This window comes from Rhipicephalus microplus, chromosome 2 (genome assembly GCF_043290135.1).
Source record: "Rhipicephalus microplus isolate Deutch F79 chromosome 2, USDA_Rmic, whole genome shotgun sequence".
NCBI classification, from domain to species: domain Eukaryota; kingdom Metazoa; phylum Arthropoda; class Arachnida; order Ixodida; family Ixodidae; genus Rhipicephalus; species Rhipicephalus microplus.
Genome location: NC_134701.1, coordinates 156,359,035 through 156,378,743, shown reverse-complemented (window position 1 = coordinate 156,378,743; position 19,709 = coordinate 156,359,035). Strand labels below are relative to the sequence as shown.

The window sequence follows — 19,709 nt, the reverse complement described above, 5'->3', positions numbered from 1 at the left end:
CTTCACAAGGCTAAAGCTTCAATGTCGACGGTGCATTGATGCACTGTCAATTGATTACGAGAATTTTTTTTGCACGTACTCATGGAACAATAACGACAGAAAATTACAAATTATCTGATGTGTGTGCACGGAGGAGATTCTCAATGATGGTTTCGTATCAATTTGTTCAGTTTTATATACTTTTACATTATTAGTCCGTCTAGCTTGTAGTTCAAAAGGACATTCGGGAGACAGTACTCGACTGATCAATAATAATAATAATAATAATATGTGGGGTTTAACGCCCTAAAACCACCATATGATTATGAGAGACGCACTAGACTGATCACCATGCCGTGTCCGCACGAATTCGCCATTTCTTTTGTTTGGTGTTTTTTTCTCGTTAGTCTTGTACCAGCCATTGACTATTATACAAAATATCTACACTGGAAGAAAATTGTTTACAAATATTCTAGTTGCCGTTTGTACCTTCGAGGTGTTCACGTCACCGAGGCATATACTTGTCGTTGAGAAGTGCGGAGTAGTATAAACAGTGAATTTACTGAAGTTTTAAATTCTTAAAACTGAATAAAGTCATTGAAACCCTGTTTGTGAATGTCTTTTTATTGTGCTCATACTTATATGTTCCTGCGCTCACTGTTTATTGAAGGCAGAATGGCGCGAATGTTAGCAGTTTACTCTCATCGGCATCTCACTGGGGCATTCACTAGTACCACGTTTAAACTATGCTAGGGACTAGACACTAGAATTACTTACTATTTGTTTGATTTGCATACACGGATACATAAGGACACAGAGGAAAGAGGGAGAGAGCAAGCTGGCAATCGCCATCTGAGAGGGCACAACTCCAGCTCACTATATTTCGGGTGGAGAGAAGAAACAGAAAAAAGGAAGAGGAGAGAAAGAGGTCTTATTGCACTAGGTGCGTCATTAGAATAGTAGGAGATGGGATGAAAGCACACTCCCAACTGATTCATTAAAATCATGTAAACTTCCCACCTGAAGCAATGCGCCTGCGCATTGACAGCAATGACCACGTGACGAACAATGACCACGTGACCAAAACACGTATAATTACACAACAAAATGAAGTTATCTTCTAGAAAAATACACAGATTTATCGATGATCGGCTGTTTCGATCTAGGCTCAGGTAAACCCAGTTAAGCGCATCAGCGATGCATCTTTGTATATTTTCAGGAGGCAATGATTTTCTTGTGTGGATAGCGGTGTTGGCCGGTATATAGTGGAGCGTTCATCAGGCCGTGACTTTGATTGCGCACGCGCATTGCTTCAAAAGGGAAGTTAATGCGGTTTTAATAAATCAGGCGTTAGTGCGCGTCTGCCCTGTGCCTCTACCCTGGTATCCCGTCCCTAGCGCAGTTCCAAGTTAAGGGCCAACTCCGGCGATTTTTCGGCCATGTCAAGGTGATGCTGTTTATGTGTTCCGGAGACACTTTTGCCACGTGCCCAATAGTACAAATGCTCAGGATATTTGAAAATGATTTTTAATAAGCAAAACGGCGCAATACCGAAACCGAAACTCAGCTCAGAACGCACTGTCTACGCATGATGTACTATTTCGTAAGGACCGGAAGTCGTATAGTTGTCCCGCTGGCGCGGCGCATGAAGCCTGTGAAAGCAAGACTATAGCAAAGCGCCGGCTAAACACCACAGAGAAAGGAAAGAAGCTTTTCCGTACCAAACACCACCGTCGCCGCCTTGTAGCCAACACAATAAGCACTGTAGTCATCGGCTGCGTCACTTTCGTCGACATGCCAAACGTGATGTCGCACCGACAACGTTGCCAATGATTATGGAAAGTGAGGTGAGCGTTTCGAGGCAATCTTTAAAATTCATTTCCAAACATTCAGTGGATTTCTCACGCCTGTAGTTTGATATAAATGACGGAAATGCGCAAAGGAACGTATTCAGCGAATTTATTGCGATATAGTTACCTCGAAAAATCGCCGGAGTTGGCTTTTAAGGTTTACACAACCATTCTAACTAACAGCTCCACAAGACACGCTGTTCGAATTCTGTGGTATATATATATATATATATATATATATATATATATATATATATATATATATATATATATATATATATATATATATAGGCTGACGCGTATTTCATCTGAGACAGAGAACGCAAGATTTGTCCCCCCAAGCGATTTTTATGATTAATTACCTTACCTGTTTAGGCAAAACAACGTGAAGCACTCCCCCCCCCCCCCAAAAAAAAAAGGAACAAATAAAGAAAGAAAACCGACGAGTAGTGAAGACGGCAGTGAGTCGTGCTGCTCTTGAGACAATTCCGCCTTTCGCGAAGCCTCCCTGGAACGCGGCAGTGACAGTGACGACGACTTACCATGCGCGCCTATGTATACGGCCTGGTTTATTCAGGAAGGCTCTAGCGTCGGCCAAGCAGAGCCTAAAAAGAACGACTGAAGCGCAGCATCCCGCTCCTGCAGAAGCACTTGCCGAATGGAATGCGGATGAAGATGTCGTGTTTTCTGGAGGGAGCTTGCATCCGCGATTCACTTCGAGCGGTAGGAGAGAAAAAAAAAAAGTTGGTCACAAGTGTCGTCCTTTTGCTAGAGCGCCGTGCGTGTGAATACATACATAAATGCGCACTTTTCATATTTTTCTACTAACATACCCCCTCCCCTCCCCCCTTTACCGTCCTGGTATGTATGCTTTCGGACCAGGCAGTGCTTCAAGAGAAGCGACTGTGTAGCGCACACATAACGTTTAAATGTATCCCGTGTTCCCGATATTTGACGACGGATGCACTGAATCGAATGGGGTTATCTACTTGACGGCTCTATATCCTGACGTTCATATTTATTTATTTATTTATTTATTTATTTTTACATAGTGCAGTCTCAACCAGGCTATTGCACGAGTTGTAAAAGAAGAAAGCAACATACAAAGAACGTTCATCAAGACGCTTCCAGAAATTCTTGAAGTGGTGGGGGAATGAACCCTTCCGGGCTGCGAATTTCGGTATAGATAGTTGACAGGAGAAAGCTGTATTTCAACATGTCAATGCGAGTGATAAAAGCTGCAATGTTCAGGACGTGGTTACTCCTCGTAGACAAAGATCTGGAAGCTTGAGCTTTGATTTTAAAAGGCACTTTTAAAATACACTTTACACTTTAATCAGATAATTGATGAAAGTGTAAAGAAGTTTGAGGCATTAAACATGGCAACGCTTCACAGTTAAAGTGAGACCTAGCTGGGCTAGACCATTCATCGGAGTAGAATCTCTGTCACATGTCAAGGACAAAAAAACGCACAGCTCTCTTTAGAGCTTGCTCCTTCTGCTGGGGGGTTGTCTCTCGTCATTGCGTCGGTACGTACGCTAGTGCTCATTGCTCCTGCTAATGACGCAGCTGTGCTCTTCGTTTCAAGAGCGCTCTCTAGATGGCACGCTGCCGCTTAGGCAACGCCATCTAAGAATAAATATACGGCTGGCTGTGTGGTGGCGGTATGGCAACAAGGAGCATGAAGTGAAAAGTCAGAGAGGCGGAGAGTATTAATTGAATGCCATCGATAGAAGAGAAGCTGGCTCTCAGTAGCTGCCGAAAGGGCAAGAACAAAATAAGGCGGGAAAGGTTTTATTTTAATTCAAGGGAAAGCTGATTACTGTTCGAAGGAAAGTCTGGTTGCTTCAGAACACGTAGTCATAAAGCGAGATTCAATAAGGAGGAAGAACAATGTACATGCTGTGGGGGAGTTAAGGAAACGAGAGAACATGTTCGGACTGAATACGGTGATACCCACCCAGGTATACGTGTGGGGACATGCCTACGAGGGTATTCGGGTTTTAGGGACAAACAGGGAAAGCTGGACAAATCCACGATAGAAGCAAGTAAGAAACAGTTAGGGTATTGGGGGCAGAAAAGTATACAGATAAAAGACAGCGATGGGGCTAAAATGAGGTCACTCTGTCTGAAGAGGCAGAGAGAGAACAATTATTTGTTTTTGTTATAGTAAGATCAATTTATTCGAAGTGGATAAGACATTAGGCCAACGTAAAAAAGAAAGTTGTTTCTTGCGAGCCTGGTGGCACGTATGTCGCCACCCCGTTGTAAAGAGGGCACTCTGGGCATCCATCCATCCGACGCTCGCTCGACTCTCGGCGCACGCTCTAGTTTGATGATGGGACCATGCCTATATATATAACGCTCGCTCATGCGCTTCCTCTCTCTTTCGCCGGACATCACCTCAGTGCGCTTCCATACTGCTAGCCACAATGATTGTCGAAGACGCTAAGGCGGCGCAGCGGAGGGCTCGCAAGGCGGTCGCAGCGGGGGATCCTCCGGGTCCACATGTTTCTGAGTTGGGGGAAGGGGGGGGGGTAGCCACCTTCTAGTCCCTAGAGGGGGGCGATAAACCTAATAGGGGTGAGAGCAGGTGCTGCAACGAACCTTCGCTATATAAATAATAATAATAATAATAACAATATTAATAATAATAATAATAATAATATTAATAATAATAATAATAATAATAATAATAATAATAATAATAATAATATAATAATAATAATAATAATAATAATAATAATAATAATAATAATAATAATAATAATAATAATAACAATAACATTATTATTATTATTATTATTATTATTATTATTATTATTATTATTATTATTATTATTATTATTATTATTATTATTATTATTAATAATGTTGCAGTTTAACGTTCTAAAACCTTTGCTGCCCCTGATAGGGCACGCCTTTGTATGCTGGTCTAGTGGATGTACGGAGGATTAACGGTTTACCAGATTCAAACTCCCGGAGCAAGCTCTTTGATCAACATTCACTTAGTGGATATGGCGTCATTTTTTGAACGGATTCTAGTTTCTTGATAGACATTTTTTATGGGTGTTTCGCACCACGCAGGCATACTAGAGAGTGGGACGAACTAATGAGAGTTTTGTACGTAAGGAGTGCCTCTACCTTAATGTTCGGTTCAAATAGTTCATGTTCTTGGTGTTGTTGTTGTTGTTTTTTGTTGTTGTTGTTGCTTTCATTCTTTCTTTATATACATTGCCAAATATATCTTGCGAATCGTAGTTTACTGCGGCCTTTAGGGCTCTTTTGTCTTGTCGCGGCGTTTCTCGCCACGGCCTCATCGTTCAACGAACATTAAGGAAAAAAAGGGTAATTTTAAGGACTCGCGTCTCTCACAATCACATGGTGGTTTTTGGCCGTTAAGCCCCACATATCAGTCAATTTTAAGGGCTCCTTTTTAGTTGTTAGATACAATATGAACGAGAATGAACAGGCAGTAATACCAGGTAAAGTATAACAGTAATAACAGTAATCAAAGTGATTTTCGAAATTAGAGCAGGTTTGTCTGGACGCGCTGTTTTTCGAACTTCAAACATTACTAAGTCGGAGCCTCAGATTTCACAACAAAGCAGCGTTTTTAAAATGACTCGGCTGCTTACTAGCAGGGTGGAATTGTAAGCAACGTGACTACTACAATACTACCCTTATGTGAATTTAGTTGCTTCCAAGTTTGTCTCTATTTATCGCGTAACCACGTCTCTATGCCTTTGCTATCCCTGGAACTACGGCGTTCGCATAGCACGCCCACCCTCCTCACGCCTTGTGATTCTTTTTACAGCGAAAGCTGTAATGAGATCACAACTCGGGTCATGCGCAGTTGCCCGCCGCCGCCGCCAGTTTCCGTAACCACATCGCGCGAAATTAGAAAAAAAAAACTAGCTCTAATCACACAGTGTGGCCCGAACCCGGGTCCCCTGGGTGCCAACCCAATATTCTACCGCTGAGCCACACCAGTTTTTTTGTGTGTTTATTACGACTGAGCCAGATCTGTGCTTGGGGCTTGTTGGCAAGCTTGCCTTAGGCAGACTTGATGTTGGGAAGACAATCGCGTTACACGACTTATAAAGCGTTTTACACCAGCAAAAGAACAAGCAATCGGCGCACAATGCGAATAGCGTAACAAGTGAGCCGTCCAATGCTCCAAACCATCACAAAAAATTGTTCTTGTTTCCATATTAACTGTGGCGCATACGCACTTCAGCCATAATTCCCTATCGTCGCCAGCCACTGCATGGGCGATTGACACTAAATTCCTTGCAAGGGTTTAGCGGATACCACGCTTCTCAGAAGAAAGACGAAAAATAACATAGCGAATGCCAGCCTACTACCCAAATGTTTATTATCAATGCCCTAGTGGGTACAAGGCAAGTGTGCTTGCAGTAGTTACCCAATGAGTGTTTTGAAAGGCTCTGAAAGGCCGCTCTTCTAGCTTTTGGTGTGACTGTGCTGCGCCTTCAGCGTGGGCGTGGCGTTTTTCCCTCAGCGGCAACCCAGCTACTAGCTGTCTTCCCACCCTTGACTTCTTTGTTTTTGCTTGTGTTGCCGTCGGTGACTACAACGCATATTTGAAAAAGGCGTTGCTCAAAGTTTTCATGCGCATTGACGCTGGTGCAATGCCTGTGTTCACTGCGAGCTTTCGTGTACTAACTTGAGGATTATCTTACCTCATACTCCTCCCTGCCCTACCCCTTTGAAATATTGCTCCCCCCCCCCCCCCCCCCCTGTTTATACGAACAGACGCCTTCACCTGAAACTGCTTGAGATATGTCATCAAGCTACAATCCTCGACTTTGGTAACATGTTTGGCGTACTTTTGCAGTTCTTATTGCACCTGATGACATTAGCTTTGTGGGACGTTCATTTTTAACAGGATGAGACTATCAACATGTGAGCCCTACATTCAGTAGTTGCAGGAGTGGAATTGAAGTGCCCGGCCATTTCCAGAGAAGGAATGGGCTGAGATTTTTCATTCCGAGGAACTTCAAGAATTGGAATTGCGGCATGTTCCGATTCCCCAGAGTGGAATTGGAATAGAATGAAGACACCCAATCCGCAACACTGGTTCAGACCATAAAATGTATGATGGAGATGACGCTAGTGATGATGAGCGTACCGAGCACACAACTTTCGCAGAGTTCCATAGTATATATACATATGGCAGTGTTTGTAGGTACCCGACGGGGGCCGCTGTGTAGTTGCGGGATTGGGTAAACCAAACGCCCACCTTGTGGCAAGAACTGAGCTTTCGCGTTCTGTACGCAACATGCTCGCACGTGCTGACCAAGAAAAGACAAACAAAAATAGGTCGCAATAAGAAAGATTTGAAAGGCAATGGCAATACCGTGATAGAGCCACTTCAAAGGTCTGGGCAAGGGAAAGGGGGTGCCTGCTGTGAATTGCCCATGTAGATTTAGGTACGCACTTGTGGCGCCACCTCTGAGGGGGGACCGTGGCGTACTACCATGACTGAATGTAGACAGAAAGAAGACAATCATATGTGAATAATAAAACTAGTTATTGAAATTCAACCAACTTTCTACATAGCAGACACCCACTTATTCCTGCAAGTATTCTAATGGTGTGGGACCGAATCCAAGGCTGCATGCCGAAGCAGCGGATATATTCCACTTTTTCCTATGTCTCACCTCGAAACATTTATCCCTGGCAGCACATACGTTAAAATGACAAGTTTATATTTTGTAAAGCGAGCCACTAGGCTATTATAATGTGTTGAAGTTTCTCGGACACAAACGCACTTTGCGGTACGACACTGGAGTTTCATAAGAGCAATCAAATGAATCTACACTATGTAGAACAAAGGGATCCCTATAGCTATAGGGATCCAGCTTGGATCCCTATAGCTCTTTGTGTCAGATATGAGTTTGCTTGCACTGTTCCCATTCAGTTACAATATAGGCTCTGCCGTCAGCGCCTAGAGATGGCGCTACATGTACGTGGCCACAATACTGGCCGTAACCAGCGCATGCGAGAAATGATAGCCCATGTTAATCGAAAGGCATCAAAGAATACAGTATACGAAACAGCCAGCTTTATCCAGCTGAAGCGTCCAGCTGACAAGATCCAAACTGTGCAGCTATCTTTGTGAAACCAACTTGAGCACTGGTTGCTTACGTAACGCAGTTTTGGATAAAAGCTGAGATGATGTGCTTGTAGTGACTATTCTTGAACAAGCTGCATGGTGCACGCTGCACTAATAAAGCTAAGGGGCTTGTTTCAGCATAGTCCCTGCCCGTATTTTTTGGACTACCTAAAGTATTTATTCCACTTGCCTGGTCAACCAAGAGAGAGAGAGAGAGAGAGAGAGAAAGAGAGAGAGAGAGAGCTAAGTCACGTATTTTTACCTCTATGGAGCTAAACTAAACCAGATTGCTGGTTCAATTGAAACAATTACGCTTGTAATGCTACGTAATTCAGACAAAAAATTTTAGACTCTTTACGAACCACTTCTCGAATAGTTTTTTTCTGCGCAATCGTATTCGCATGAGCTGTCGTAGTTATCGTCAGTAAACCTGATGGAGGCGTGATTGTTTATCCAACGCGCTATACCATGCGTAGTAAATATCACGGACGCTGACTGGTACTACCATTGCAGACATGTACTGTGCAACAACAATGCAATGAAACCTAACGTTCGGCACATACATGTAGTGACATCAGTTTCCCTACTTTTGTAGTCAAATTCTAATGTTCACGCGCTTTTAGTGGAGAATGAAAATCAACGATAAAGGAAGATAGTGACATGCCATGTAACAGATCAACAGATATTAATAAAGCAGATTTTTAAAATGTCAGGAGTAGCTTACTGTACATATTTTTCCTTTCCATCTTAGGGGAAAAAAACACAGTTAAACTATCATGGACAACATAATGAATATCTCCGAAATTATTTCGGGTATATGCGTTTCCTTACAAGTAGATATATCTAAGTACTACCATGCTATTGCTGTTTAAATTCAACGGTAGCACATGGTAATTGTGACCATCAAGCTCGAGCAAAATGACATCATGCATGTCATATTTCATTGGTTGACAATTCATTGGTATAATTGGTCATTGGTATAACTGGTCATCATGCAGCCGACGACGCTGTCTAACAAAGAAACTTTGCTTATAGAGGAACTTACATAGTTATGATCCCACTTTGAAGGATTGTCGCCGCAAAATAACTTTATTCGCCTGCTAGTGCTATCACGCACTTTTACTATAGTGGCCTCCCGGTTTTCAGAAGTGCCGTATTCATAAACTGCATTGATCTCTGGCTCTTCGGCACACTTATAACACATAAATGTCCCTATCTAAAATAAATAAAATAAACTGTCACGTGCTTGCAGCAAGAAAGACTATGGTGGCTGTGCATGTGCTATGAAGGACTCTGGAAAGGACAAAAAAGAACACGCTTGTGCTTTCTGTTAAACAAGTACTGACACAAAATTACGGGGCCGAGATAGCCTGCGGGGTGAGTTCTCGTTAAAATTCGTATATCTGCAAGATATCAACAGCGATTGATTGATATGTGGGGTTTAACGTCCCAAAACCACTATATGATTATGAGAGACGCCGTAGTGGAGGGCTCCGGAAATTTTGACCACTTGGGGTTCTTTAACGTGCGCCCGAATCTGAGCACACGGGCCTACAACATTTCCGCCTCCATCGGAAATGCAGCCGCCGCAGCCGGGATTCGAACCCGCGCCCTGCGGGTCAGCAGCCGAGTACCTTAGCCACTAGACCACCGCGGCGGGGCGATATCAACAGCGAATGTAGCTTGGAAGGTATTTTAAATTAATGCTGAAGTCTGCGTGAGCGACCGACTCCACAGCGCTATAGACACCCTCGGAGGTGACCCCGAGGTGACCCCCTACTTCCCCACGTCACCACGCTGCGGTCAACAAAACAGGTTATGATGACGTCATAGTCGTCATTTTTCTTTTGCCGCGTTAGTTTCCGAAGCCTATATTTCTCAGCGGCTGGTTGCGAGTGTGTGGCCGTGGCGCACGCTTAGAAAGTTTTGTGCTTGGCGACATTCAAGTGCCATTTTCTATTCGAAAGTAATTCATTCTTGATGCGGATCGTGCGGAAGTGCGTCACAGTTCTGTGTGCTGACGTGGTCAAGAGTTGCACACGCTAGGTGGTGACAGTCGCACCCAGTTCTTGAAACTGGGTGCAAACTGAAACTGAAACTGATTGATAATGAGGGGCCTGTAATTAATTATCTGTCCCGTGCTGCAGCAAACAATGTATTGTGTCATGACTAACAGCCCTAAAGGAACGCATTGCAGCAGAAAAACGCGAAGACAAATTTTTTGTGTCAGTACCCCTTTAAAAAAGAGACCGACCTGTTTGTAGTATCCTACCTCTGCGGCAAGATGCCTGTTTCTACGTCGTGACAATATTTCGCAGCTGCACAAGGCTGTCACTCACGAAAGAATACTCCTTTCACGTGGGATTGGTGTGACAATGTATAGGAGGGAGGGGGGGGGTAAAATTCCCAGGCCACGCTTTCAAAGGGTACATGAGATAGTGTCCTGGAAAAATTAACTTTTGCTTTTCGGCTCTATCTCCAGTTCAAATGAGCAAACTCTGCATGTTTCCTATTGACATTCTTGCCTTAACTTGCTTCTCCATCTAACACTCACTTCAACGACATCGACATACTGCCGCCGATGCGGGGAACAAACACGTAGCCTCGAGTTGAGCAACTCAATGCCTACACATCTACGCCACATCTACGCCAACATAGCTAATATCATGTTTGATGATGATGACGGAAAAAGCAAAGCATCAAGAAGTCTTACAGGTCTAGGCGCTTCCGTTAAAACCGCTGATTAAAGATGGGACCATCTACCTTGTGTCACAAGCCCAGTTAAATTTGTACCGTAGATTCCTTTGGTCGCCGCTCGAAGTAATTAGACTAGGTGAAGGCAAACGGTCGCTGAAAAAGAGCAGGTCATGACCACGCCATCGAGCGAGGCACACCCAAATCCGGAGTGGAGAAAATAAACAGAGAAGGTGGGAGCAGGTCAGCGAGCCTGCGTTTCGTGGGACGCGCAACAAAAGCGGTCAAGAGTTGTATTGCTACGGAACGAATGCGCGTACGAAGAAGCAGAAGAGAAAGAAGAAGGCGTCGCCGCGTGTCATCCTTTGTCACGAGCCGAGGTGAAGCCCGCTCTGGCTTCTGCGTGGGCCCAGCGGCGGACCGGCGTTGCTTCGAGACTCATTCCTGGTTCACGACGCCGCCGGAGGAAGCGACCTTCGTCCTGCGCGGCTTTCTGCTGCCTCTCGCCGAGCTCCTTTCTCGACTCGGCCTCCTTCTCTTCCTCGCGACGAAGCACAGCGCAGCCGTGACTGTCTCTCGCCATGCAGTCGGTCACCCAGCAGGTAACGCTAGCTTTGAAATAAAAAATACAGAAAAAGTCGCATGTGTGGGCAGGAAAGAGGCAGTGAGCCAAAGCGGCAGCAGCCCCTTTTGGGACGCCCGATGCACAAGCGCACACAGTCGTCCGCGAAGCATGAACGTGCTGTGTGGCGTGTTCCGACACGATGTCTTTGTGCGTGGGGTTTCCGTGAAGTCATGCCTTCATGAGGTCGCTGGTCACCGCCACTTTGGGATGCAGGTTCTACCGGAAGAGCTTAAAGCGGAGCAGCGATAGTAGTGCCTAGAGGCGGTTCTTTGTTATGTGATGAAAAACGATAGAAGTGAGCCCAGTAACTGTCCGCATCCGAGTGCGACACCTTAACAGTAGCTCACGAGGGATAGGGGTAAAGAAGGATTAAAAAGGTAGGATTAAAGGTATAAAAATAGAGAAGGAGGGAGGAGAGAGCGTGGCTCAGGGACAGCGACACCCTGAACCAAGGAGAAGATACGAAAGATGGACATGGTCGCAGGAGTCCGAGGACGGGGCACCACTCAGCGAGAGCTCTCGTCAGCGGCAGGATATGGCGTAGGGCGAGCCAGTTGACCAGAGTTGCGCTGTCGTCGGCTGATCTCAGTTTAGTTGGTTCTGCGTTAGTTGAAACAGTATACCACGAAATGCGTTGAACATGCTTGCTGTCTCAGCAGTAGCGTGCCGTAATGCGACGGTATTACCGCTTCACGCACACTTTGCCCCGATGCAAAAGCTTTGCCTGCACGACTCAACCGACGCTAATGGTAACGTTGCGACATCATCATAGAGGTTGGTATTGGCCTTGGGAATAAGATAGCTACGTACTAATTCCAATTGGCCTGCCATCATGGTTACTATCGGCACTGCACAAACACTGCCACGTCTCAATGCCCATATATACTCCATAAAGTGGACGAGGGATGAGCGCCGCAGTAGCTTATTTTGTAGATCTTTGGGACGCGGTATTCGAAGGTCGTAGGTTTGGTCCATACCAGTGTCTTCTCGCTTACGACTACAAACGGAATCCCTTATAGTTAGCTTCGCTTTCTTATGTGCTCGTTCAAAATAATGTTGAGTCTAACAATAGCATGAAGATTGTCATACTACTTGAAACCTTCTGTGATGCGATACAGAAGCATAAGAAGAGAAGAGAAACTCTCGTGCCTATCAGTAACCAGATCAGCTCAAAGGCCCTCACGACTTCTGCAGTCGGCGGTATGGTGGGCTGTCACAGCTTGATGACTGGTGAATAGATATATCGTGGGCATGCGTATAGACGCTCTCTGCTTCTAGCGCTATGGTTTTTAGTGGTGCTTCCGGGGCGCCGCTTCACCAAAACAACATATTTATGGCAGAAGGTGTTATCGTAAAGTCGCAGTCGTAGATTGACACTATAGGTGTACAGATCGCTTCTAATATCACGCTGTATGTAAAATTAAGCAAACGTTAGACAGCCTTAAAGACGTTTATAGGAACCTAACAATGATTACATTTTGCTTTACGTTATTGAATATATTGTAGCATGTATCTTGCCGAGCACCCGTCATCGAGATTGCACTTTCAGTGCATGCTTGAGTTCAGTGAATTGGTGATCACGTTCAATGGGCGAATACCACTAAGTGTGAATGTTTTTTGCATTGCCCATATGAAGCAGCAATAAAAGTGGCCTCAGCACTTCGTCGAATTCGCGCCCGATGACATGTGCCGTGTGACAAAGGTACTAAAGCTTCATCACTTTTTCGACAGCTATAGACCTACGTTTCAAGTATGTCTTCTTGCGTACTAAACGCAAATATGCTGGTCCCGCCAGAATGCCTGTCTTTGAGTCACAAGCGAGTGCAATGTGCTCTAACATCTGTTTCATTCCGAAGGCACCGAGCGCAGGCCCTTTGCTTGCGTGTTCTCATATGTCTTTCGAATGGTAATGCATCAAGCGGTGCGCTTGTGCGGGGGTGTCGAGCGTGAACACAGCGCGCACTACACGCATGCACGACCCAGAATGGTGGCGCTTATGACGAGCATGACCCCACTCACGAGTCGCACGCATCTGCGATCCACCTTTGTGTCCGAGCTGAGAAAAGAAGCCCCGACCGAATCCTTCGGGCAAATGCGGCTTTCTTTTGTGGGCCCGAAGAAACACAAAGGGACACTATTCGCTGCCCGCATGCCGCTTCTCGACGAGTTGTTCTTTGAAAGGCTTCGTCGTCACAGTCTCTTGACGTATTATGGACAAGAAGAATGAAGACCGGCATGGTCGCCGTTCGCATGAGGGTCACGATATAAAAGCTTACTAAAGGCGGGTCACCCACCATGCGCACGCATGTCTTCGCTTTGACTCTCCGGTCAACGCAGGTCAAGGGAACGTGTCGAAAAGCGGGGAGGGGGGGGGAGGGCTAGTTGAGCTGATGTTTCTCGGCGGGGTTCGTTTAACCATGTGCCCAACGTTCTCGCTTTAATGATGTCATAGTTTCCTAAAATATTTACCATGGAGAACCATGATGCGGTGATCGTTCAGATACCACGAGAATGATGGTTTGTACAGGGATTTACTTACTCTTCATGCTTGCGATCTTCAAACCAGTTTTGTACATGTTCCTCTAAAACAGTAACAAAATCTTGTTCCTCGTTTCTTTCCAATTTCGGAACGAGTTCACGTTATAAGTTCCTATAATGCGTAAGGAACACGTTAGTTACCTTCTAAATCGGAATGTGTCGTTACATTAGCGTTACATTTGACGTTTTTTTATAGTGTCGGATAATTCTGAAGCAAAATAAGGTAAGCAACCCAAAGCTCGCACCAATCTACACATATTAACAAATTATAAATCGCTGACAGCAGTTCATACGTAGATGAAATAAATCAACATAAATACTATAGGTCCTTCTTTTTATTCAGAAACCACCGGTCGTATACTACAAGTATGTCTAACTGCATCTTGCGCGCTCACCAGTTTCAAGTTCCACACATGTGGTAACTTCCAAGCCAGTTTTCAAATGCGCAGTAAACAGACTGTGCCTCGGATATTCAGAAAGTGCCCCCCCCCCCCACACACACGAGTTTAATTAAACTTCATCTACAGGAAACGGCATCGAGAGGGACAATACTTGGTCGTTTCATCAGTCGGGAATCAACGTTTCAGTTCAAGTATAGAAAACAACATAAAGAATACACATTTGCAACTTTGTAAATTCTCCTATTGGCTGCCAGCGAACATATTTGTGAGTATTTTCCTCTCTGTTTCTTGGTCTGCCACTTTCTCTTTTTCTCTCTTTTCTTCTCTTTCCTTATATATACTTTATCTTTCTCTCTGTAGTCATTCCGTCGCCTTTTTTCTCTCTTTCTTTCTTTTTTTTCTTTCTATCTTTCTTTCTTTCTTTCTTTCTTTCTTTCTTTCTTTCTTTCTTTGCTTATCTCTTTCTTTCTTTCTTCAATTCTATTTCACTCTCTTTCTCACTCTTTTTCTTTTTATACTCGTTGTCCCTTCTTTTTCTTCCTCCCAACCTTCTCTACCATTCCTCAAATCCTCGCTATATTTTACTATAGAAAGCTATGCTACACTTTGTTAGCGTGCGCTGTCTCAGAGAAACACATAGCCAATGTTGTGCTCAACATCGCACTACGTCAGGATGGTCACTTAGCTAAGGAATAAATGTGAGCAAATGGAAAGCCAGTCAGAATGGTATTCGCATTGGTGAGGTGTTTATACATCCTCACAGCCGGTGTAGTGTATAATTGTAAAATGCCGTTACTTGTATATAGGCATACTGATTCTAGAGATGAGTGCACATTTTTTAGTGCTATGCGTTCGTCGTTGGGCCGTGGTATCAGCAGAATGAACATACCATTCAAAAGTGTCATGCCTATGATAAATATCATGAAAGAAAACGAAAACTAGATAACCGAGTGGTTACAGCACTCGCCTTAGGATTGTGAATAGGCGGTTTCGAATCTTGCCTCGCCGAGAATCCTTTTTGTCAGAAATTTCTTCCTTTCTCTCTCTCCATATCTCTTTCAATCTCTTGTTCTCTTGCCCATGGCAGTTATTACACTCCACGCCGGACAAGTCAATGAGTGTGTTCCGAGAGCAAAGCAGTAAGGAAGAAGGTGAAGACAGCATGTGCTGGTTCACAATTACAAATTTTTGTTCTAAGGCAGACCACCAGCTTTAAGCATTGCAGCTCTGTTGTTAAAAAATGAACTGTCCCTTCCACACCTGGTGGGTTTCAGCGTCATAGACCTCCTCGCACCTTCGTCAGGCACCTTGAACTGAAAATTAGGATACAGTATATTAGCACAGTCGCCTGACGAAGTCGGACATTTCGCCTGTTTTGCGTAATGCATGCATGCATGCATGCATGCATGCATGCGTGTACACGATTGTTGAATGTCGAGGAACGTTTCTTTTAAAGAAGAAACGTCGTTTCCCATGCCTTTCCGTTGTAAACTTAACGTGTTACCGTTACAGTTCCACCGATCCTGAAAGGAACGGGGGCGTTTCTCCATTTCTCCTCAAGGGAACTATAGTTCCTGGAACGTCGTTCTTTGGAAAACCGTTTCGTACAACACTGCTTCAAAAGCTCTTGTGCCCTTTTTTTTTAATGTTGTGTTTTAGTTTTGTTTCGATTAAAAAAAAAACAGACTATTGTGAACTTCGCGAGACGATTTGAGATGAGGTTCGTATCCCGGCTGCGGCGGCTGCATTTCCAATGGAGGCGGAAATGTTGTAGGCCCGTGTGCTCAGATTTGGGTGCACGTTAAAGAACCCCAGGTGGTCAAAATTTCCGGAGTCCTCCACTACGGCGTCTCTCATAATCATATGGTGGTTTTGGGACGTTAAACCCCACATATCCATCAATCAATCACGATTTGAGATGATGAGCCTAAATGTGTGAAAGTTGCGATGCGTAACTGCGGAACGATTGTGGAACTTCGTCTTGTGGGCAAGCGGATCAGGGCTACAGGGAGCGAAACGTAGCAGGAAGAAAAAAGAATAAATCCATGTACTATCCATTATCTCTATGCTTCCTGAAGCGCCTTGCGTTGCTGCTCCCATAGACACTAGCGCCAGAGTTTTATTAAGCGCATTTATAAGTAACTCTATGAATTATATCAAATACAAAAAAAGACAATTATGGGACTGTTTGGTTCGGTGACATTCCAAGGGAATGACGAATGAAACGGGATGCAGCGAATTGCGTGGAAGCAGAGGGGTCGATTCGCTTGCGCTTGCGTGTAAGCGTGAACTGGGTGTAAAACTGACTCACAGGTAGGAGGAAATGCGTTGCCTTGTGTGTGCTTTTTGACATGGCATCAAATTTCTCGAGTGATCGGATGTAGGTTTACGTTTACTCACGTCGGGCAGGATGTTTCACAACGTGACACCCACATCACGAGACTATTCTGTCTGTATAGACAACCATAGGTCGACGACAAAGCGTGTAGAGCTCACTTAGATTGACTCATGAAATATATACTGAGCCCAAGGCTCCCTCAGATTCACTTACATTTTCGGGACCCACACTCACTCGGAAACATACTCACAAACTATTTTCTTACACCGGACTCGCTTGGACTCAAACTCGCGAAAACATTGCTCACCCGGGCTGTGTGAGTTCGAGTCAGTCGGCTCATGAGCCCATTAGCCTAGAGTTAGCTTATTCGACAACGCATGGTGTCAGTGTTCTTTAACACCAATATCTCACGTAATGGGTGCTATTAGCACCTTTTGATATAGTAATTTGGAATACGTGTTATGAGTCCTCAAGAACCAGTAACGTAGTTTTTCTGGAAAGATATGATGACGAGAGATATATTTATGAGGAGCTTTTCTGGAAAACCTGAGAGAGGGGAGAGGAAAGAGGTCAAGACACCTTCCTAGGTTATTCGACACGCTGATCAATAAATATTGGAATGGTGTATGAATAGACACTGCTTTAGAATGCTTTTGAGTAGACGTGAATATAAACATTATTCCAGGTAAGGTTGATAGCTATTCTGAAAAGGAGGAGATGGGAAAGTAACTGGGGTATTTCTAAGTTTGCTTAACGAAATACCAAATGTTAAAGAGATTGTGATATTTTTATTTGTAATGTGCGTTAAATGTTTGCAATAAGATTTTCGTCTCTTTTTCGTCTTCTGCACGGCCGCTTTGTCTCAGAGGCGCTGCATGAACAACCGATGTTGTAGCGCTGCCATCGGATGGGCTGGCTATTGGGGGTGTCGTGCGTTGGCTATACGCTAGGGCTGTGTAGCGCAATGAAATTGATTTCAAAAATAACATTGGGTTAGCAGATCAAAGTCGTTCAAGCGAAATGTCTCCTATGCAAAACCTCACTTAACAAACTTTTTTTTTTTTTGCAAAGTGCATAAGAAGACTTCCGGGAATTTCATGAGAGTTCGTTACCCTGAAATATTTGTCAAACGGGAGTTCGTACATATTAAAACTTCCTCTATTGCCTGTTTAGCAGCATTTGCTTAAAACCCTCTTTTAAGAGCAGTCATAGTGAAAGATTATTAATTAAATGACGCTGAGTCGAAAAACTGGGTTTGAAACACGAAAAAGCACAATGCGCCTTGTTTTCGACCATGCCATTCGCGAGGCTTCATTCATTCTTAGTGATTTTATTTGGTTGTAATAATGTTTATAATTTGCTCAACTTAGTTATCGATAGAATCGACTTAAGCACGGAGTGGCACGAAGACATGTAGCGGAGAAAAAAAAAGAACACACTAAGAGTCAAATAAGTTCTCATCGCAGAGTAGAGTCATACTTCTGAGATAATTCATTTTCTTGCCTGAAACTCTCGCAAATTCATCGCTTTGTTGCACTTCACTTCACTTTTCTTGTTTTGTTTGTATCAATCGGCAGATTCAATTATTCGGTGTAATAGAATTTCATCAACGAGTTAAACTTTCCTCGGGGTTACTGCATGTTATTGTTTGGATCTGTTTCCTGCGTATGTGTATGTTAAAATCAGCTTTGTTTTGTCATTGTTCTTCATTGAAGATGCAGTTTTAGCATTTTTGATATCGTGTTACATGTGATTCATGTGCTTACTTGTTATATTATTATTACATTATATTATTATTATTATTATTATTATTATTATTATTATTATTATTATTATTATTATTATTATTATTATTATTATTATTAAAAGACGTTCCAACCTTCTTCTGTTGGTTATCGTAAACAAAAACAACAGCCGGGTATACGAGCCAAGAAAGACAACAGGACAGTTGCTATGTCGCTCTGTAACCTTTTCGTAGTTTAGTAAAAACATTAACAAAATTCCTTTACTTCTTAAGTACGGACACTTCTGTTATACGAGCTTCAAGAGGCCAGTATAGTATAAGGATTCTTTGCCATCAAATATGTTTCTTTAAAAACAGTGCTTTTAGTTTAGCTGACATATCCTTAACTAATGTGTAGCTTCACGGTCATCACTATCGCATTCCGACAAGTAGTAACTCTTAAATGGACTACCCACGTCCTTTCGGCATTTGACTTTGTATTTACATACTCATTATTAAATTTAACTTGGTTATTGAATATTGCACACGCACCTTCTCTATACCAAGATCTGCCGTACAGTGATACGTTCCTAATTTAGGCTCGCAGCGACGCCCACCCTATACAAAGTTCCTCACAGCGAAGACCAACCTATACGTGCCCCAGTTGTCAATCAGCCACCGAGGGCACGGTGTCTCGTTTTCTTGTCTGAATATCTTGGATCGGTGTCGGCGTGACGTAAGCAAGCCGTAACAGTCGTGGACTATACCGACGCCACAGGGAAACTTGTGTCCCGGGGTGTACCATTTGCTTATCATTGTTTATTGCTTCCTTTTTTTTCCCGCAGGGGTTGCATTCCTCGAGGATATCGAGAAAGTACGTCAAGGTCGGTGTCATAGTGTACTTCGTCATCGTTCCCGTGGTCTCCAGCATAGCCATCTCCCACTTGTGGGCCGTAGGCAACGCGGACGTCCCTTTTTTCCTGCCGTATATAAGGTACGGAAGAAAATTTGAAGAAAACGCGACAGATCCCACGTACCGAGAAAATAGATGAAATGAGAACCATGCATCAGGAAGTTCGCAGTGTGGCGCTTAAAAAAATTAGCGCAACGTTACGAGCTGGAGGAATGTAGTACCCGGTGAACATAGGCAGAAAACTAATCCGAATTGATGTGCCCAGAAAACATTTAAACAGTTTTCACTGTTTTGTAACGACGCCAGCACCACCCCCAGCAGTGGGGAACGGAAATGTTGTTCTTGTATTAGACCATGATGTTGGTTGCGCGAAGCGTAATGCTCAAGTTTTTTTGGATTTGCGGCTAGTGTTACGACGTGTATCATCATTAAGTGCAGTAGTTGTGTGCGCATCATGTGCTTAACAGGAAATTCCAATACATTGGCTGGTGACTGAGCTGGGCAGCTTA

At 43.9% G+C, this 19,709-nt stretch overlaps 1 long non-coding RNA gene across 2 annotated transcripts in view; it reads right to left on the bottom strand.

Moving 5' to 3' along the window:
- Window positions 1-19,709, bottom strand: part of LOC142786481 (uncharacterized) — an 85,761-nt gene that overhangs the window by 18,833 nt on the left and 47,219 nt on the right. The window contains exon 2 of one of the 2 annotated variants that reach the window (XR_012889068.1): window positions 2,372-2,543. The exons of the other annotated variant lie outside the window; for it this stretch is intronic. This is a non-coding gene — a long non-coding RNA (uncharacterized LOC142786481). The remainder of the gene's footprint in view (window positions 1-2,371; window positions 2,544-19,709) is intronic. 2 annotated transcript variants of the gene reach the window in all.